Here is a 22,600-nt window from a genome sequence, read left to right as displayed (position 1 = left end):
AGGACCAGAGGTTTCAGAGGAACAGCCGTGTTAGTCTGTCTTCGCAGAAAGAACAGGAGGACTTGTGGCACCTTAGAGACTAACCCATTTATTTGAGCATGAGCTTTCGTGAGCTACAGCTCACTTCATCGGACAGGACCAGAGGTTGTCACGAGACACACTGAACTCTCTCTCTGGTCCTGTCTGCTTTAGATACTTGCACCTAACTCCTGCTATCAGGAAGGGGTGTTGCACCAAGACTGGATGCCAGAACAGACCTTTCTATGAACAGAGAAAACTTTCTATTTGCTGAAGGAAGGACTGGCTGGATGCTCCCTACCTAGATAATACTTTTGCGGTAGAATTTGTTCCAAGCAGCAGCAGCAGCAGCAGGGGAGAAGGAAACGGTCACAGAAAGAAGGTTTAGCTGCAGAGACACTGGGATCTTTACAGGTTTCAGAGGAACAGCCGTGTTAGTCTGTATTCGCAAAAAGAAAAGGAGTACTTGTGGCACCTTAGAGACTAACCAATTTATCTTTACGCCTCCCTGGGAGCATGAAAACTTTTGTTTGCGAGACTCAGAGTAGATAGCTACGTAAATGGGAAGCTGAGAGGCAAAAGCATTCAGTGTGGATTTAAACATTGTGATATTAAAGCATCAAAAGTGCTTGATTGCATCTGCAATGGGTAAAGATAAATGTGGCATATTCAGGAAGGGGTTACGTGCCAAGGCTGAGGATGCTCTGGGGAGCAGAAATATTATGTGATATGGCAGCAGCAATTATATCAATAGTAAACTATGGTTCAGAATGAAAACGAGTAGATAGCGAGAACGGAAACAGCACCTAACCTGCAGTAACTCTCAGGAGCCTTTTTACACAGTTACAAGTGTTTTCCATATTTTGCATGAGATTCTGGTGATCCTTCTGTTCAGCTAGTTAACGACCACTTCTGGGCGGTTTTGGAAGGTGCCATCTGATTCTGCATACGAGAAAGTGATTGTTGAATGATCTCTGAAAAGCCCCAAGAAACCAGGGGTTGCATGTGATTCTCTTCTGCACTTTCATTAGGCACAGTGCTGGCCATTGATAAGTCAGTGTCCTCCAAGAGTCACACTTCTGAGATGCTAGAGGATAATAATAGAAAATAACCGTGAGAAGGATGATGGTTCCCGTGGGACAAATCCTGCCTTTGCCTGCTTACCCCATTGCACTTATTTTGACTTTGTCCTAGGATTGCACGGTGTAAGTGAGGGAAGGAATTGGCCTGCATTCAGAATGCTGGAAAATTGGGACCACTTACGAGAATGAGATTCCAGTGTCTTGCTGAAACACTTTGCAAATACTTTATTGCCTGAGGGAGATGCAGTGAAAAAGTTGGGCTTGTATATAATTTCATTAATATTTAAGGATGCTTCTTAAGTGAGTTAATGGCCTATTGAACAATATGAGGTTTTGCAAATGGCTGGTATGTGAAGATGCACATAGAGGGTTCTATTGGTCTGATTTCTATTCACAGGCATGCATACGTTTTTGCATAGGTCTGATATGTGAATGGAGGCAGTGAATTAGTCACAATATTGCAAACAGAGAGTCCTTGCTTATATTCCCAGCTCTACCGTTGACTTACTGTGTGATCTTGGCTAGGGCCCTTCATCTGCCTCAGTTTCCCAATCTATAAATAATGAGCCTGATTCTCATTTACACTGAAGTCCCTCTGCCAGGGTGAAAGGACCTTGAAGTAGATGTAAGCTACAGTTACACTCATGTTAAGCCCCTTAACACTGCCAGAGTGATGCAAAGGTGTCTTATCGTCAATGAGAATTGGGGCTCTCAGTACGTAATCACATAACTTTGGTAAAGCTCCTGTGGATGTCAAGCACCATATAAATGCTACATATCATTGTTCCCTAGGTGGGGTTTGGCCATTAAGTGTTTGGTGGGCGAATGGGGGGTAGTCTGGTTGGTTTGCTGTGCGGAGTGGCATGTGAGGGATATAAAATGAAAGGCGAGTTGCCTTTTTCACCGAACAATACCTGATCTTTTTGATATTTCTTATCAATTTTAGTCAGCGGTCATTTTACCTGTGTAATTCTATTCTGTTTGCAGCACTGTGGTGCCTTTGTTCATCTCCATTCAGGGTTTGGAGCTGACCCTCTCATGTAGGTCTCATCAGATTGGGTCATTGCCTCTCCCTTCTTTAGGGCTGGAAATAATGATGGCACTTCATGGCTGTGGTTTGATAGGCATTAGATTGTACTGCTTTCCTTATTGTCTAATTATGTGTTGTGGATGCTGAGAGATGGGTGGTGAGTGACAGCCTTGGTCATTTAGCCTCAGTGTTGAGCTGAGGTCTAAGCATTTCCCTCCAACCATGACCTCTCTTATGTTCTGAAAGAATATCACAAAATTAATGCAAACAGCACATCCCAGCCCTGCCAACTGAGAGCTCTAAATAGGGAGGAAAAAGGAGGACACATTTCTAAGCTCCGCTGGAGCAGGAGAGAATGTTGGAAGAAGCGAGTGGTGAAAACAATAGATACTTGGTTCAAAATTAAAAAAAGATTGAAAAGATTGCCCCCCTAGACAGGGGCCCATTTGGCATGAATGGGACCTGCTGTCACACAACTGCTGAGAGAGAAAGCAGCCAGGGCTGGGGGAGATGCACCGCTGTCAGTGATATACCACTCCGGTCAGGTGATTAATGCAATTGCTGTGGTCACATGGCCAGTAAAGGTTCCTGCCTGTAAGGCAGAGGTCAAGATTGTTCAGTTACATTGATCCAAAACTAACAGCGCCTGCCATGTTTGATGCCTGAGCTGGAAACTGGATTTCTGCCAAGCCTCGCGAACATTTTGGAGTGAAGTATGCAGAAACTCCGGTGCAGACTTAGGGTCCTGTGGCTGTTATCAATTGCACTGGCCAAAGGGAAGCATTAAACGCTTCCTGCAAGCTGACATCCAGCTATGAGTCTGACAGTGTAATCACAAGCTGTTGGTCAGATTTGTATTTCTTGCTGAATAGGAAAAGCAAGGAAGCACCGAATGTGCTTCATCACTTTCAAGCAGATGTGGCTGACAGCTGGACTGTGACCTCCCTGGTCACCTATCTCGTCCAGATGTGTCCATGACCAACTAGCCCCCTCTTTCCCACTGCCTGCTGCTAACTCCAGTCTCTGACAATGCATCCTTAGTAGTTATTCATTCTGCTCTTAGATGAAGTGTCCCCATTCTGCTAAGTCATGGGAGGGGCTCAGTCACAGTGATAATGAGGGACGCATAAGTACCTGGCTGGACCGATGGACAGATACCATGCTATGTAGCTCCTCTGTTATTTGGACCTTCTCAGCCTGCCCAAAGCCTGAAGTTTCCTCTTTCGTGAGTAGCCCCTAGATACTACTAAGATGATAGACAAATAGATAGGCAGACAGCTAATGATACTGTCCCTCAGCTCTAAGCAGTGCTGTGTAGTTAACTACAAGCGCCTCTTTGAGATGGGACTTTGAAACCTGTCTGTGCTGTACGGACACCAGTTGCTTTTTGTAGGTTTTGCCTCAGTGTCTTTGATCCAGTTTCCCGTCCTATTCCCCCGTCATGGCCCTCCCTCCTTCCTAGAGGTGGCTGCATTTCTGTGCCATGCCCTGCATGCAGTTCGGGGTCCTTTGGGGTGAACGCTGGGACAGAACGATCATCTGTTTTGGTAGAGCTTCTCTTTAACAGAAGGAATTGTTTACAATGTTCATTTTAAAAAAAAGATAATTTACCCCTTTCTATCATTCTGTAACCAGATTATTAATTCTATGACAGGTTATGAGATACGTTTAACAAGAAAGCTGCTCCATAAAATAGAGCTGTTTATTGTCATGCTGATAAGCTTTCTGCCATTTATTTGCCTAAGACGCCTCTGATGTATTCATTCGCGTTTCACTCTGATGAATGCAGTCAAAAGAGCCGTTGCTAATTCTCTAGCTCCACACATCCTGTGCACGCACATACACACACACACCCCGCCCCTCCGGCTCTCTGGCATCCCTGAGTTATGCTTGCATTGCCCGTGGATGGCAGAAACTTCTTTGTATACAGAGACATGGCTGTTTGGTGAAAGAGAAACCCTGAAGCCATTATTAGTGGTTGCAATGCATAAAAATGAATTGTAGTGTCATCAGAGAACGAGGATTTATAACCATTTTCCCATGGTATTCAAATACGTGGCTGGCTTTTTAGTCCTTTGAGCTTCCCGCATGGGACTTAGGGTTTCTTTAGCTCTTTAAGTGAGTGGTTGAGAGGGAAGAATATGTTGTGAATGAACCTAGGGAGTTGATTTCTGTCCATCGGCTTTAGGAGCTACAGAGGATGGCAGGATTTATACAATTCCCTTGTTCGCGTTTAATACACGTATTCAGCAGACGCTTCTCTCCATCCTGCACTAAACTCTCCTCCGGTGGCACTGTACTTGCAAACAGGGACAGGCTGAACGTCAGGGGGGCTCCCCAGCAATGGGCTCCATTAGCCTTTGAAATAGTCTCTCAAGGGAAGTGGTGGGAGACGCATTGCCTGAGGCGTTTTCAATTAGGCTGGACAAAGCCCTGGAGAATATACAATACAGCACAATTCTGCCTTGTCATCAGGGGTTCTACAAGATGGGACTGTAAAAATGGCATTGTGGGGGTCCTCGTTTATTGTCTGTCTATGATTCCAGATCAAATATAGTCAGTGTAACAAGTAAAAAGGTATTTTTCTTTAGCTGCCAGCCCTGCAAATGGAAAATGAAGCTGGATTCTTGCCTTCTCATGCATTATGACTAGTAATAAAGGCTGTGCAACCAGTTGTCTTCAGTGGGCGTGTCATGGACTTGAATTTAGTCCGCAGTTCTGTGCTGCACAAGCAGGAACAGACTCCAGTCCCCTGCAGCTGTACTGGCTCTGCGGGGCTAGCAGAAGTAAGTAGCTGTAAAAAAATCTAGCAGACTCCAAACCTACACTGGGAGCAGGTGTCATGAGAAAGAGCCAGTTTTGCTTAATAGAACCTCACTGTACTAGTTCTAGCATTTGTAATTCAGCGGCCCAAAAACACAAACTAAACTCCAGTAAGAATTGCTCATAGAGCCCTTTATAGCTGAGGGAGTTTCCCCTCTGGAGCACCAAGACTCACGCCAGCCTCAGCATATGGCACAAACTCACCATCAGGCCATAAGTAAAAACAGCCGAGGCCCTTGAGACAGCTGAGGTCGCATGCACGGACATGGAACTTGGGAAGAGACTAATAAAGGTCCCCAGTGATCTTCCTGTGGTGAAACCAGACAAGGGAGAGGCACAGCCCATGGCCAGTGAAAACGTCCTGCTACTATGCCATAACTAAAATCAAACAGTCCCAGGCCAGTTCCAAACAAAGCTAATCCCCCTAGTTGTACATGTGGGGAAAGCAGTAACTATCCTGCAGCTCTCTCTGCTGTATGCACAAGGACAAGGAGTTTTTACACCAGCGTACTTGCAGTCATTAGGCAGAAGCTACTGTAATTGGCGCTTTTCCTTTTGCTTCCCAAGTGGTCTTCCCTTTGCACCCCACATCACCAACCCCCCTTCCCTACTCCCTCCCCCCCATCGCCCGACAACTACAAAGCGAGCCGGGTCTTTGTGAATCTCTGATGGAAGCAAACAAGGGTGGCTGGCTGATAAGCTCCAAGCAGAGAAAGAAGGGCCAAATGAATCAGGACAGTTGGAGAGGGGGAGAGCAGGCAGTAATCACTGCAATACCCAGGATATAGCGCCCGGTCCGAAGCACGCTGAAGTCAGCAGACAGACTCCTCTTGACCTAAATGGGCTGTGGATCAGCCCTTCCTTCTTTCATGTCTCTAATGGAGCCAGGATCTCCCAGCAAGCCAGCCAGTGCGCTGACATCAGCATGAACACAGCCTTCACCAGGAGGTGGCTATTTTAGTTCACTATCCCACATTACCAGGTGACAGATTCCAGAGGCTTTGGATCTGCCCAGGTTTCCCCTTCCAAAAGAAACGTTCACTCTCCCTGCCACACGCACACCTCTCCATGGCCCTGGCTCCTTCACCTCTCCCAGTCCAGCTGCACCTTTCACGCATTCCTATCTTGACCCGAGGCGTGACCCGGCTCCCAGGGTGTCAATGACAAAATGCCCCCCTGGGTTCAGAGGGAGCCCTGTTAAGCCCCACATGGCTACTGGGTTGTTCCCTTCTGTGAGGAGCCCCTTGTGGAGTAGGGTTTTCACTGACTCACTTGTGACACTGAATAATTTAGACCCCACAAAGAGTGTTTGTGCTCTGAACAGGAAGCAGAACATGGGAATTCACATACCAAAGCTTGTTTTGTGACATTTCTAACCCAGTTCTGCAGAGTGCAGAAGTTTTGATAGTTCAGATAGACTTTAGATGAAAACAATGCTTCGGAACATAGGGAAATGAGAATTGTCCTTCCCTGTCAAACCACTGTCCCACCTGCTCCAGAATCCCCTCTCTGGAGAAGCCAGTCCTAGATGTCTCAAAGGAAAGCGTAAAACTCCCAAGTGGACAATTAGGTAAGAACATAGCGATGGAGAAGTTGCTTCCTGACCCCTAGCAGTTAGTGGTTTGTGTGCATCCTGAAGCATGAGAATGTCCATCCATGATACATTCTAAACTAGCTAATGCAACTGCGGAAGCTCTCAATAAAATCTTGTGGCAGTCAGTTACACAGGCTAATGTTTCATTTAAAAGGCATATTCTTTCATGTAAGCAAACCAGAACTGCACAGTGTTGGGTTCACCCAATGTTACATACAGCAGGCTGAACCTAATCTTGATTTCACTGAAGTAACACCAAGGATGAAGTTGTCCCAGTCTCTCTGTTTTCCAGCTTTGGGATGTTAAGATTCGACAGAGACAATGTCCTATTCCGGTTTGGTTGATAGGTCGCTGCATATTAGGGGCTCTCTATAACGCTTTTTTGGGTGATTTTCAAGACCCACCCACCGCTTTTAACACTTTGTAATACTGAAACAAAAAAAACAAACAAAATTAAGGACCCTGCCAATACATTATATAATTTATGGACATAGGCTGCTCACATTATAACAGTATTTGTTCTACTTAAAGGTCCTTCTTCCAAGCTCATCACCGTAGTATCCAACAGCATTGTCTTGCCTTCAGTCAGCCTTGTTATGAATCAGGTTTATTACAGCAGTGCCTCAGGCCATCCAAGAATGGGGCCCCACTGCGCTAGGTGCCCTACGAACTCAGAATTGTAGCTGGTCTGTGCCCCAAACAGTTTCATAGGCCAGACAGCCCCAGGGTGGGGGAAAGCTATCTGTTATTGGACCAACTTGGGCTTGGCAATTAGGTTGCAAAGGAAGGGCAGCAGAGTGCTCTGTTCTGGCAGAAGCATTGTAGAACAGCACATTGGGACAGGAGCCGGTCAACGTGACACATTCACACATGCTGAGCACAGCAGGAGCTGCCAATTTTGGGGGCCCACCGTGAGACACCTTGCTGAGACGCCGGCCTCTAGCTGAGGGCAGTGGGCACAGTGAGTGCACAGTGCCTCTGGAAAATCAAAGCCCAGGAGTCTCAGACTGAACACCCCTGAACAGAGGCACCTGAGCCCATTAGCCACGTCTCTCATTTCTGGCCTTAGTATGTATGAAAGGGGGGAAGGGCTTCTACTGCCACTGTGCCAATAAAAACATTAATGAACAGTTCTAATCCCTAGTTCTCATCTAGCGCTCGTCAGGAGGTTGACTTTAAAGTACATTATGAAGGAGGTCACTATCTTTATCCCCATTTGACAAATAAGGAAACTGAGGCAAGGGGAAGTGAAGTGACTTGTCCAAGGTCAGTGAGCAGGTCAGTGGCAGAGCCAGGAATAGAACCCAGGTGTCCTGAGTCCCAGACCAGGGCACTCTCCACTAGGCCTCACAGCTGAAAACAAAATGTGCCCCTTGCGACCCCAGTGCTGCAGCCATAATTCCTGCATAGCTGAGCAGCCCATTGGTTTCCTTAGGATGACTCACTGTTAGAGCAAAGCCCGTGTTGGCGGGGTAGAGCCTATCCCTGGAACCACGGGGACCAGAGCCCGAGTTGGCCATTTGGATGGTGTGTGCAGTTGAAGCGGGACAGCTCTTACAAGGCTCAGGATAACAGTTCCTTTTACTCCTTGTTCCACCTACGTGTGCCTGTCTCGTTTGATGTGTCAGAACGACCCAGATGCCCCACTGCCCCAGAGGAAGGGCCTGAGGATGGTGGGAATTACGTAGAACAGCTTACGAGGATTTAACGTTTAAATAAATTCCCCTTTAATCTTGTCTGAGGAAGCAGGAGCCGTCACTTTGCTCCAGTCCCCTGGGTATTTTACTGTTTGAAGCCCCAGGTATTGCTGAGTCCCTGATTCATTCCGGCATGGAACGGCCAAGACCTCCATGGCTCCTGAATGGCATTGCTGCCACCCTGCAGATGTATCCCAAAGCTGGGCTGCCTCACCTCTTAAAGACGGGCCTCAACAGTCACCGCTCTGGGCAACGTGGAACCAGGTGGGGGAGCAGTGGAGACGGGACGCAAGCCCCTCCGTCGTGCACCCAGGCACGGAAATGAGCATGCGCCGGGGGCTGGCTGGCTGAAACAAACAGCTGTGGGCGCGATCTAGTCTGGCTTGCCTATTGATAGCTTGTTTACAAGTATACATAATTTATCTGGATGCTTTTCAGACAGACTTTCATGGGGGAAGAGAGTGGTGCTGGACGGGGAGGGCAGGCAGGGAGTGGATTGAGCATAGAAATGCTTCCTGTGGGCCTCCTGGCTCACTGCCACTGAAATAAACAGGGGAAATCCTGGCCCCACTGAAGTCAGTGGCAACATTTCTAACAGAACCAGGATTGCACCCACTCTGTGTGTGATGTGAAAAGGTTCAAGGTTCAGCAGCGCCCCAAGAGCAGTGAAAGGGGGCCACAGGGAAGTTCCCAGATCTGAACAATCACAGCCCCTGTTCTGGGGAGTTTGTGGCATCTTAAATCAGGGAGGCATCAGAATCTGTGTCTCTCCCTGTGTGCAGCCATCCACGGGACCGGGAACACGTGCCCTGCCCAGCAGGCGTGGACCAGCCCCTGCACTATCTGTACGATGATCAGCAGGGGCAGGGAAGCAGCTGTGACAGGCTGTGATCTCCATGGGCACAGCATCAGGCAGGAAAGGGTTAAAGGGCGTGGCACGCACACAGCTGGTCCCAATAGCCTATCTGGGCCCTTTATAAAAGGAGGAGGATGGCAGGCTGTCTCCCTACATTGTGGGAGGGGAGAGGTCATGCTAGAGGGTGGCCTGGCCTGTCACGTCACAAGGGGCCCTGATGTCTCTCTGAAAGGGGTTGGGGTGTTTCTCTGGGCGGTTATTGTGCCGGGGGAAAGAAGGAGGGTTTTGGTGACTGGGCTGTTGATCGTCACACTCAAGGGGAGGCTCAGAGTGGGTTTGCTTTGCTGGGTGTTTGCTCACAGCTCTGAGGAAGGAGGGTTATGTGGGGGCTGTTTGATGGGCTGGGCACAAATGCAACAGGAGGGGGAGATGCATTTGCCCTTCACTGGCCCCCAATCTTCCCTGTAAAGGTGCTTTCCCTTCTCTCTGCTGTGTGAACGGTTCCAGGGTACAGAATTTCCCCAGCATCTCTCCAGAGCCCCTCTGTTCCCCTGGGGCTCCCGGGCATCTAAGGAGCTATTTTTGCCCTACCCTCTTTACACCTCTTCCTGTCCTCATTCTGCTGCCCGTTCATACACACAGGCTGCCTGTCGTAGGACTCTGGAGGATCCTCAAGTCTAGACCAAGTACGAGCTCAAACCCAAATGTCAGTTTAGTTCTTCCAATCTGGCAGGGAAGTAGGGGGGCATGTTTGGGGGAGGTCCAGGGTTCTGACTTGGCTCCTGGTTAGGCCCATAGCTGACATGGCCAGACATTCAAAAGAGCTCAGCAGCTCCCCTGAGAGTACCTGATGGGAGCAGTTGTGGACTGTTCTCTAGTGATGTTCTCTTGTGCCCCTGATCACATGAATCACAGCAGCTGGATGCAGCCTTCTGAACTTTGACTCCATGTTTTGTCAGATTCAATTTTTGATGGACCCCCCCCTCCCCCGAATCTTTAATAACACTCGATTTTCCAAAGGGGGAACAGAATTTTCAAAGCGTTGAGGGGTTTTGGGGGAGTTGCCTGTATCGTTTTTGCAGTGATACACACAGCTGTGTTTAGTGGGAGCTACAGCTCTCTGCTGTCCTGTCAGGAAGCTGAGGCTAGTTTCCCCATGCACAGGATGGGATCGGCCCAATAATGCAGTACAAAATCAATTTCCAACTCAGGTTTCAGAGTAACAGCCATGTTAGTCTGTATTCGCAAAAAGAAAAGGAGTACTTGTGGCACCTTAGAGACTAACCAATTTATTTGAGCATGAGCTTTCGTGAGCTACAGCTCACTTCATCAGATGCATACCGTGGAAACTGCAGCAGACTTTATATATACACAGAGAATATGAAACAATACCTCCTCCCACCCCACTGTCCTGCTGGTAATAGCTTATCTAAAGTGATCATCAGGTGGGCCATTTCCAGCACAAATCCAGGTTTTCTCACCCTCCACCCCCCCACACAAATTCACTCTCCTGCTGGTGATAGCCCATCCAAAGTGACAACTCTTTACATAATCAAGTCGGGCTATTTCCTGCACAAATCCAGGTTTTCTCACATCCCCCCCACCCCCATACACCATGATTTCAACAATTTCCATCCCACCACCAACCTCAGCCTGGTCCAGTCCACACAAGAGATCCACTTCCTGGACACTACAGTGCTAATAAACAATGGCCACATAAACACCACCCTATACCGGAAACCTACTGACCGCTATTCCTACGTGCATGCCTCCAGCTTTCACCCTGACCACACCACACGATCCATCGTCTACAGCCAAGCTCTGCGATACAACCGCATTTGCTCCAACCCCTCAGACAGAGACAAACACCTACAAGATCTCTGTCAAGCTTTCTTACAACTACAATACCCACCTGCAGAAGTAAAGAAACAGATTGATAGAGCCAGAAGAGTTCCCAGAAGTTACCTACTACAGGACAGGCCTAACAAGGAAAATAACAGAACGCCACTAGCGGTCACCTTCAGCCCCCAACTAAAACCCCTCCCAACGCATTATGAAGGATCTACAACCTATCCTAAAGGATGACCCAACACTCTCACAAGTCTTGGGAGACAGGCCAGTCCTTGCCTACAGACAGCCCCGCAACCTGAAGCAAATACTCACCAACAACCACATACCACACAACAGAACCACTAACCCAGGAACTTATCGTTGCAACAAAGCCCGTTGCCAATTGTGCCCACATATCTATTCAGGGGACACCATCACAGGGCCTAATAACATCAGCCACACTATCAGAGGCTCGTTCACCTGCACATCCACCAATGTGATATATGCCATCATGTGCCAGCAATGCCCCTCTGCCATGTACATTGGTCAAACTGGACAGTCTCTACGTAAAAGAATAAATGGACACAAATCAGATGTCAAGAATTATAACATTCATAAACCAGTCGGAGAACACTTCAATCTCTCTGGTCACGCAATCACAGACATGAAGGTCGCTATCTTAAAACAAAAAAACTTCAAATCCAGACTCCAGCGAGAAACTGCTGAATTGGAATTCATTTGCAAATTGGATACTATTAATTTAGGCTTAAATAGAGACTGGGAGTGGCTAAGTCATTATGCAAGGTAGCCTGTTTCCTCTTGTTTTTTCCTACCCTCCCCCCCCCCCCCCCCCAGATATTCTGGTTTAACTTGGATTTAAACTTGGAGAGTGGTCAGTTTAGATGAGCTATTACCAGCAGGAGAGTGAGTTTGTGTGTGTATGGGGGTGGGGGGGATGTGAGAAAACCTGGATCTATGCAGGAAATAGCCCGACTTGATTATGTAAAGAGTTGTCACTTTGGATGGGCTATCACCAGCAGGAGAGTGAATTTGTGTGGGGGGGTGGAGGGTGAGAAAACCTGGATTTGTGCTGGAAATGGCCCACCTTGATTATCATACACATTGTAGGGAGAGTGGTCACTTTGGATGGGCTATCACCAGCAGGAGAGTGAATTTGTGTGGGGGGTGGAGGGTGAGAAAACCTGGATTTGTGCTGGAAATGGCCCACCTGATGATCACTTTAGATAAGCTATTACCAGCAGGACAGTGGGGTGGGAGGAGGTATTGTTTCATATTCTCTGTGTATATATAAAGTCTGCTGCAGTTTCCACGGTATGCATCCGATGAAGTGAGCTGTAGCTCACGAAAGCTCATGCTCAAATAAATTGGTTAGTCTCTAAGGTGCCACAAGTACTCCTTTTCTATTTCCAACTCAGTTTGCTGTGGAGTTGGCAATTATAAAATGACACACACCAAAGAGTGTTATTTCAGCTCTTTCCTTCAGAGCTTGCCCCATGGATGGGAAAGCAGGCTGGGACAAGGAGGGTCCCAGCAGTACATGGGGTGCATGCCTCTCTGTGTGTGTTCATTTGGGGTTACCTGCTCTGGAGTGAGATTGACAGGGAGTGTTTGAGGAACCAAGGAGGAAGGAGAAAACAAGGGCCTAGATAAGGAGCATCCCAATGAACAGCCTGCAGCCAGGTTTAGAGCAGTGAAGTGGGGATTCTTTGGCCCTAATCTTGCTGCTATAGTTACTGTGCCAAGGCAAAGAAGAGAGAGATCCCAGGGAACACTAAATCATTCGAGAACTCCCAGGCCTAGCCAAGGCTAGAGCTCGAGTGCGTGGCCAGCAGCTGTCTAGGCGCGCCAGTGGAAGCCAATAGGCTGGCCAGGGACCAAGCAGGCTGTGAGCAGGACAGTCTGCTACGCCCAGCTGAAGAGGGGGATTAGCTGGGTTGAGGGGAACTGACGAAAGCCTGCAAGGAAGAAGGTGTAAGACAGACCAAAGCGTAGAGCCTGGTGCCTGATTTTACCCTTTACTCACTGCAGTTTGTACCTTTTGGGGAATTAATAAATAAAGCTTTATTTGGAAGACAACGTTTTTGAGTCATTGTAATCAGCTGGCTCGGCATACTTCCCAGGAGTGAAAGAGCTGACAGGTGCCAAATACGATCATCTCAAGTCTATCGGGGCGGCCCTGGGGACAAGTCCAACGTGTCTGAGGGAGATAATTGCATGCTCTGTGACAGCCAAGCTGTAGAGTGGGGAGCTGTCTCCGCTGCTCTGAAGGCATTGTTTCTGCTGCCACCACCCTTCGCACCACATTCTGTCTGAGAGACGCGGCCGTCACCTCTGCTTCCATGTGTCAGGCACCGGGCTCCTGCTCTGGAAACCTGCTAAAGCCACAATCTGAGCACTGTGATAGTGGCTGGTCTGACCACATCCTCCTGCAGAGGTATTGCTAAATCCTCTGAGCTAATGCCCCTTGATCTCCTGAGAGGGCTGCAAACCACTTCCCTGGAAACCAGGGAATGAACACAATCAGTGGGTGCCTGGTGGAAATTCCCACCCCGGGGGTGAGGGAGGGAACAATGGCAGGCACAATTGCTTATCTCAGACCTCCAGCTTCAGGCCCCAACCCTGTGATATTGCGCCTCCTTTGTAAATAACAGGAAACATGTGCTAACTACATACGCTAACCCATCTGCTCCACCTTGCGTTTAGCCGTGATGCTGGCAGTACTTTTCTCAGACCGGAAGCAGAGCTCTGTGTGGCTTGAAAGCTTGTCTCTCTCACCAACAGAAGTTGGTCCAATAAAAACTGTGACCACCTAGCTCATCTGTAATATCTATTCCTTACACAGTGCTTTTCAGCTGTAGATCTTGAACAAGTTTATGAACTGGTCAGGATCATCACCCCCATTTTACAGATGGGAAAACTGAGGCCCAGAGTGGGGAAGTGACTTGCCTATGGTCACCCAGCAGGCTAGTGCCCTCGAGGGGACTGCGTGCTTTATCAAACACAACAAACTGCTCTTCCAATTCTTCGTTTCCCCCCCTGTTCAAAAAAACCCCAAAGTCTCTGACAAACACTCGATTCAGCAGACTGGGCTGCCCAGGCAGCTGCTTCCAGCTTGGCTGTTTCATCTCGGGAAGCAGATGAGAGTGTGCAGGTCTCCTGCAGTGAGTGGGTTGAGATGATTCAGGAGGTTTTTTGTTTAATGAATTTTTAATACAGTAAAACATAGCGTTGTTTGCAGATTAGGCACCGAGCAAGCTCAGAGAGTCTTTTCGGGAATTATAGGTTCCTGCTGCATGGGGGTGCCTGCCACATGCTCACTGAGCTGCTGTCTGTCACTATTTCTGCTTTTGTTCAGTTATCTCCAAATGCAAGCAAGCAGCTTCTTTCATGTGGGGAAGGATTGATTATTCATTGCTATAATTGTGCAAATGTCTTCAGCTTCTCTGATGTCCCAGAAGCAAAAAAAGTGCAGGGAAGCTCTGCCTCTGATTTCAGCAACTTTTCCAGAGGCCTCAGCTGCTGACGTGAATGGGGATTCTAGCTAGGATGCATGTCCCCCTGCCTGGGCCTTTACCCTCAATGGGAGGATGCACAAGCACACAACCTGTGCCCTGACTCCTTCACCCTTGCTCCCAGAGCCCTTTAAGCACTGCTGAGCCGATCAGGGGTATGCCTGGCTAGCATCATTCGCACCCAGGTGGATGAGCAGTGTGGGGGTAGCGATCAGAGGGACACAGGCGCCTCAGCAACCTTGCCGTGATGTTTCAGATGTGGCTCCCGGCAGGCAGCATGTCAGCCAACACATCAGGCCAGGTCAGCCGGTGGATGTGTCCATCCTACTCAAAGGAAATCCCCAACCACTGGCACCCTGTGCTGCATCCTGCTGGATGTGGTGCCTGCTTTCGGGGAAAGGGCAAACACGGCACACCCCTAGACTACGTGGTTCTGCTGCTCTGGAGAGGACAGACAGAGGAAGTGGCTCATGGCATCCCGCAGTGCTTTGTGTTTTGTCTGTTTCAGTGCTCGATACTTTTAGACTTGATACAGAAGGCTTAAAAAATGAAACTCTGCAGCTCTTCATACTCTGTCCTTGATGGCTGCTTGGAGGGGTGAAAGAAAACCCCTTTTCCATTTGCTGCCTATTCTGCCCTTTGACACTGCTAATGGAGTTGGGAGCTTTAATTGATTCTCCTCACTGGGCCAGGCACTGATGTTCTCATCTGCACGAGCATGGATAGTGCCCTCAGATCCGCTCCCACCGCTTCCCTGGCATTATTATTCTCAGCTGCAGCTGCCAATGTCAAGGCAGCCTGGGTGCTGACGAACTCTGCGCAGAGCAGTTCAGCTAGAGACGAGCTAGAAATGGCTGGAGCTGGGAAATGGGGGATGCAGCAATGGGAAGTGGCATGGAAAAGACTTGTCAAGGCTGCCTTGCCCGCAGTCATATCCTATGCGAAACCCAGACGCTGCTCTGCCCTGAGGTCCTGGGTGGTCCCTTTCCCTTGAGCCCTACCCCCTGTGACCAGTAGATCACACATACTGGTGCATGTAGACGTGTGCATGCTTGTGGACAATAACTGTGTGTGTTTGTAAGCTGTGAAAGGCTTTAGTTTTTCGCGGACATAGGGAGGGGCCTATACAACTCATTCCTTCCATTTTCTGTTTGTCAGAACTTTCACCAGAATGAACCTGTTTCAACCAGCGTACAGAGCATATGCCCCTCCAGCCAGGATTGCTTGCAACCACTTTGCTGTACCATTACAATGATCAGCTAGTTAACAGACTGTTTCTTAATACTGATTCCCTCACTATTTAAAAAAGAATTAAAATAAATGTGGGGGTTACTTTAAAAAAAACCCTCTTTATGCAGCAAGGAAAGCGTCATGCCTGCATAGTGAAGCTTTTCTTTGGGCTTTGTTCAGGACAGCAAAGGCTAATTCGATTTGGTATTTCAGAACACTGAGCTGTTGCTTTTTGTGTATTACTGTCTCCAGGATACATTTTCCTGCAAGACGATCATTTCACATCCCTGTTGACTTGTCTTTGGTGATTATAGATATGCTAGGAACAAGCTGTATAGATCTGATTGCATACCTCTCCCTTCCTCCTTTGTACAGTACCTGTCAGTTTAGATTGTGACCTATTCAGGTCAGTGACTGTGTGTTTGTGCGGCTCCTAGCACGTTGGGACGCGGCTCCTGATTATGGCTTCTGGGTGCTACTTCAGTGTACGTTTATTAATTACGATGATTAATAAACAACACTCACATTCTCATCCTTCCCTGGCTGCAAGTATCGCAGCTTGGCTAAACTAATAATTCCAGTGAGCCACTCTACAGCAGTGTTAAGCTCAACATGCAGAAGGATATAAAAACATGGTGTTGTCTACATAATAACCGCCCTTAATGCTTATTTTTCACTTACTGCAATCTGATGTTTAGTAAAGAAATGGCCCCTTAGTATCTCTGCTGAGCGCCGACCTTGCCAGGTCTCTAATCTGTACACCCATCAAGGTAATACATATAAATATAGAAAATCACTGACTCTCTCCTTGGAGTGTAACCGATTTCAAATGAAACCGCTCCAATAGCTGCTTCTCTCTTACAAGTGGAACCCACCAGGGTTTCGTGCCCCCTCTCCTCTCCACTCTTTTCAGTGTTTTCAGGAGGCACACATTAAAACCTGAGCTCTTTTCCTTTGGCAAAACACAGAGAATAGGTTTATTTTTAACAGCAAAATTAAATAGAAAAAGAACAGCCAAGTGAATTCTGCATTGTTCAGTGTCCAATTCTCTAACGGCAAGGAATTATAGCCTGTATGTCCTGTGGGAACCAATCTTTTCCATCTCTGATTCCTGTGCTTGACTCTGTGATTTTTCACCACTTCTTAGGAAACTTTTGAAGTCATTCCTGGAAGGATTGGGCCCTGCTTTGAGCAGGGGATTGGACTAGATGACCTCCTGAGGTCCCTGCCAACCCTATGATTCTGTGATTTTCCCCTTGAGTTTGGCATCATCCATCCAATCCGTAATCGACTGCCAGCATACCCACTGCATTCTCCTCTCAAAGCCAAGCATGCCCCAAGGCTGCAAGCCTCACAGGTGATCTTGCAGGGAACAATCAGGTGATAACGTGTTCATATAAGAACTTCAGGGTGGCATCCAGTTCAGCAAAGCCGCACGCGGTTTCTGCCTCATCAGTCACCTTTATGGCTCATCTAATGAACAGACTTGCTGCAGAGCAGTGATGGTCCTGGCATGTTTCAAAGTGCACACAAGTTCAGTCCCCAGCCGGGCAGAATCCACTGGTAGGACGGAGGTTACCCCAGTGTCTGCCCAACATGTGCAGTTTGCTCCTTGACCCTTGGCCAAACTACTGCAGCAATAATAAAAATGTGTTTTTTCTCTTCTCCTTTCCTGTAAGCCACACACAGAGCCCCATTCCCCAGGCTCTCCTGATAGGCAGAACTTCCCCGCTCACTAACAGTTACAGCAGCATTTTAAAGACTTGAGCTCACAGCCGCTAGGTTACAATGTGACCAAAGCACTGCTAAGCCTTGGTCTTAACACATTTGGGCATTAACTGATGTGGGAACTTGCACAGCCAAGATTTATGTGTCACTGGAGGAGCTTTTAGTCACAGGGAACTGTCACAGTTAAGATGCTTTCAATATCATCTCCTAGGGTGTTGTAATTATACCCCATTCAATTAGTCCTCGGAAAAAGCCTTTTGTATGGAGGGTTATTAGAGAATGAATTAAAAGACAAGGATTCCATTTGACTTCACAATAATACAGGCATAATGTATAAAATATCCAAAAATTACAGCTGACTAAATTTAGAGCTCTGCCAGGAGGTGAAATGAAAGGTAAAATGAAAACTCTTTGAGCAGACGCAACACCCAGAACAAGAGGGGTATTATCCAAGAAATAAGATGGAAACATAATTAACCATCCAGCATTATGCTGAAAGATGTAAAATTTGAAATGGGAGACAAAATTAGGTGAAATTGTTCAGTCGGCTCCAGTTTATTTCTGCTTTGTAAATCACAGCTACCTGTCAAGAATAATAGAGAGCCCTTCCGAGACTGAGAGCGCACCTCGCGAGGATGCTGCCACCTCATGTCACTGCCCATTCAGAGCAGACATCGGAAGACTGGTGCAAAATTCACCCTTTCTCCTGGCGGTGATCTTAAAGTTGTTGTCCAAAGGCCCCAAACTGCTTTGCACTTGCCCATAATGTGAACTGTGCATCCGAGTGAGGGCAAGCTTTGGGAGAGAAGCAAATGGTGAAAGCACAGGGGTGAATCAGGGCTGGGGTTAGGGTTTGCCTCTTTCAGTGGGGCTGAGATCATGTTACACGAGCTTTCCACCATCTTGGCTCTGAATTGGACCTAGAGACAAGTTGCCTCAAGCTGCAGGGGCAGAATCAGATCCAAGGATTTGACAGTGTCCCCAGTGGAATTCACACTCTGGTCTGGGCCCCTCAGGAGACTGGCTTCCCTACTGCTGTGCTGTCTTTGTGCTCCTCGTCCTGCTCTCCTTTCCCTCCCATGAGGCCTCCAGTGTCCTCCCGCTCCACCACCTTCCACTAAACCCATTTGGTGACCTCAGCTCTTGTAAGGCAGCCTCTGACTGGTCTTCCTGGCACTGGGGGCCAGCCCTGGACAGGCCCGTGTCTTCCAGATGTTTTTTCTGGGCATTGCACATAATACATTCCTGGAGGAGGAGGCAATACGCATAGCTGCTGGCATTTAAGCTTCCTGTTTAAGACACAGGAGGTAGGACTTCTGGGTTCGATTTGTAGCTCTTGTCATCGACTGAGAAAAGCTGCTCCCGCCCTCCCCCCGTGCCTCCATTCCCGTCTCTGACATGGAGACAGTACTGGCCCCCCGAGGACGGGGGTTAATTCATTAGTGCATGCAGTGTGCTTTGAGATCCTTGGGTGGAAGGCACTGGGGAAGGATGAATAACGAGATCTGTATCTTCAGCGCGAGTGAGGCAGATGAAAACAACGCACGTGATTTTGTGCTGGATGCCATCCACATGGCTCCCCACAGTTGCTGGCCTTTTCTTGGCATTTGGCCTCTTGTTCAGTGAAGGGTTCCAGTAGACGGTTCTTTATGTTGTCAATCAACGAAATCCAAATGGGCTTCGATGATTGCAGCACCCTATGAAATACCCACCGTTGAACACAGGGCACCGGGGGTACAGCTACTGGGCTGTGTGTAAAATGCTCCAGCGTGGGGACACTAAATATCCTCGGCTGCTAGGGAACGCTGCCGATAGTTTGTATTACATATTGCCTTCCCTCCCCACTCCTCCCCACATCTCCCTCGGATGCTTCAGCACTTCCTGGATCCCTCCTGACAGCTGGGAGGAGAGCATAAATGCGAAGCTGTCCCTGGCCATGCGGATCAATACCTAGCTAAGTGAAACGAGAGGGCTCAGCGACAGAAGATTATTGCTGGCCCGGTGCCTTCTACTACACTGCTCAGGCACCTAGGGGTGGACAAGGACTTATGCAGCAGGTGCCAGCTGGCAGATTCAATTAGCTGGTTATGTCTATAAAGGAAACAAAATCAGAGATAAACTAGACCAGCTCTTTGTTAAACATAACGGCTCACAGGAAGAAGCTAAGCCGAGGAACAGCAAATTTACACTGCATAGTGCAAAGGACATTGTATTCTTCTTTCTGTTACAGTAGCACTCAACAACAATTAGGGGCTGATTGTGGTAGGCGCTATACGTACACGTAGCAAAAGACAGCGCCTGCCCCGAGGAGCTGACAGTCTCCATCGATACGACAGACAAAGGGTGAGAGGGCAGCAGAGAAGTCACTCATCAGGTCCGTGGCAGAGGTAGGAATAGAAGCCAGGTCGCCTGCATCCCAGCTCAGCTCCCTGCAGGGGACTGGAACCATTTTTATAGGGGGGGTGCTTATGATGGAAACCATGGATTTGGGTTGCTACTACTTCAAGCCAGGGGGTGCGGCAGCCCCCCCAGTTCCAGCACCAATGGCTCCCTGTGGATCATGCTGCCTCTCCTAGGTGGAGTGCTATTTGCTCAAGGACAATTTTCTTTTTCTGGTTAGTTTTTTCTTTGTCTGGAACCCCCCCCCCCTTTTCCTCCTCCCCCCAATCCCCAGAAATTAGAAGCCATCACCCGGAAAGCCACTCTGTCGCCTTGCCCATGGGCTGGTAGCGCCTGCCTCTGCTCAGGCACAAACTGCCTGGAGAAAGGAAATGGTTCAGTTTGTTATCACATTGAAGGTTGCTGTGCCACAAGGAAATGGGCCAAGTCCCAGGGAAGTGGCAGCATCTCCACTTCTCTCCCTCCAGGAATAGAGGCAATTCGGGGCACGGTGCTCAGTCCAGGAAAGTGAAATCGAAAGTGTGACTATGTGCAATAAGCTGCAGGTGCTGAAAGAGGCTGCAGGACACCTCCTGATAGTTGGGCTCTGTGTACATGGCGCGGCTTTTAGCGACACAGCTGGGCCGCTACAACCGAGCCGCTAAAAGGCGCGCAGAGTAGCTGCCATTTGTTGGCAGGAGAGAGCTCTGAGCAGGGGACAGAGCTGCCTTGGGGGCCAGTCCAATACTGTGGAATAATCTCCCTCAGGAACTAAGGCCCATCCATCCCCAACCTCCCCACCTTCTACTCCAAGTGCTGGACGTGCTGCTCTGACTGTCCTTCTCTGATAGCAATCCAGAGCACCATCAACATATAATAGAGGTTTTTTTAAATCCCAAACAAACGCTCTGCAGCACACACAATTTTCCCCGCAGGGAGAGGATGAACCGTGTGTAATACACCGGTCATTTCACTTGGTGCATGACCGGAAGGTGCTCCAATACTGCCGTGTGGAAGGGGAGAGATAACTCTGCATGGAACAGAAGTTTGTATTAACTTCCTTTTACAGATAGAGAAGCTAAGGCTTGGGGAGGTGAGAACAGCAATTTCCAAACTTGGAAAAGTGGGGCACCGAAATCTGTGTTTAGGGATGGAAATAAACTTGCCTTCTTTTCCAGCGCCCACAATTCCCTGTGGAGTCAGCGGGGATTTCAACTGCCTTTGTGTCTGAGTAACCAGATTCTGTACTTCTGCCTCTGAAGGCAGTGGCAGCTGAGGGTGCCAAGCACCTCGGAAAAATCTAGCCAATTTTATTAGTGCCTGAAGGTGGGTTTGGCTGCCTAACCAGTTACCCAAGTTTTAGCCTAAATGACTTGCCCATCATCCCACAGTAGTAGAAGTGGAATAGACCCCCGGAGCTGTGATCCACTAGACCACGCCCAGAGCTGGGAATGGAACCCAGTAGCTCTCACTCCCAGCTCCTGCTCCCAACTGCTGCACCCCACACCCTGCCCAGAGCTGAAACGAACCCTAGGAATATCCTCTCCCCCCGCCCTCCAGGCCTCTGCTCTAAAACTCCAAACTCATTAATTTTCTAGAAGGAATAGGGAAACTATTATATTAGTCTGCTATGGTTCATACATAGAACATCACCCTATTTGCTCAGGGGCTCATATTGTTTATTTAGGTTTTCTTTTATTTCTCCCCTACATCTGGATGCATTTTCTCCCTACACCCACAAACTGAAATTCACGTCATTTTTCAAAAGGACTCTGAATCCTGTCATAGCCTTATGCCGCTGGGGACTAATATTTCTCTGTCAGCACTGAGCTGGCTACACAAACAGAACTGGCTTTATCAGCAACCAGTCCCCGAATGTCAGCGGCACATAGCCTTCTCAAACTCACTCATTGCAAGAGGTCTAGGAGAGCTTCCATCTCCATCACTCCCCAAGTCACAGAAAAATGGAAATGCCTTTTCTGAGGGGCTGCATGTGTCCACCTCCTGGAAGACAGATCCCAATTCTGAGATGAACAAGGGCTTGGTCTCTCTCGTCATGGGCACTTCAGGCCAAAAAGAGTCCTGCAAGTTAGGGAGGGGAGAATATTAAGTGTTTGGAATCAAGGTTTGGAGTAGCAGCCACCATACGGTCTGAACTTTTGGAGTCTTGTGGCAAAAATGTGACGAGAGCAGGGCTTGCCCATTTGGACCAGAAACTGGACATGCCACTGTAACACACTGGCAAAGCACATGTTGCAGACTCAAATGATGGCGATTTCACAAAGGGTTAACAGCCTACTACTACTGCCAGCTAATGGAGTTCCTTTGTTAGCACTCTGTGTTATAGCTTAGAAGCCCTCAAATTTAATGCCTCATGGGGTGGGGAGTCTTAAACCATAAGTACACTGAAATCCAGCCATTATTTCAGGGACTAAAATATGCCTCCGTTTCAGATGGGCTCTAAGGATTGATGAAGATTTAGGGCCCGGAACCTTATTTCTCATACCTGCTTTAGCCAGCTCTTGTCTCCACCAGCCTCTGCTCTATAACAGGTGCCTCCCATCTACTTGGCAATGAAAGGGTTTATTTCTGGCCCCTGTCCATAGCTCCCGCCGCAGAGCCCTCATCCCCCACCAGTTCCCTTCTTCACTGGGCTGTGTGCAGTTTTGGATTCCAATGCATTGGATTCTCAACTGGAGAGAAGGGCCCTTTTCTGGGCTAATTTCAGTGGCTAAACACAACTGGGAAAGGCAGCACACCATTAGTTATGTTCTGGGCAGGTTCTATTTACTGATTGGAT

General features: G+C 48.3%; 1 protein-coding gene across 3 annotated transcripts in view; it reads left to right on the top strand.

The window, feature by feature from the left end:
• Positions 1-22,600, top strand: part of TAFA3 (TAFA chemokine like family member 3) — a 107,304-nt gene that overhangs the window by 71,278 nt on the left and 13,426 nt on the right. The gene's annotated exons all lie outside the window — the stretch shown is intronic.

The sequence above is a fragment of the Caretta caretta genome, chromosome 21, assembly GCF_965140235.1.
Source record: "Caretta caretta isolate rCarCar2 chromosome 21, rCarCar1.hap1, whole genome shotgun sequence".
In the NCBI taxonomy this organism is placed as follows: Eukaryota; Metazoa; Chordata; order Testudines; family Cheloniidae; genus Caretta; species Caretta caretta.
This window is presented reverse-complemented; position numbering and strand designations above follow the sequence as displayed.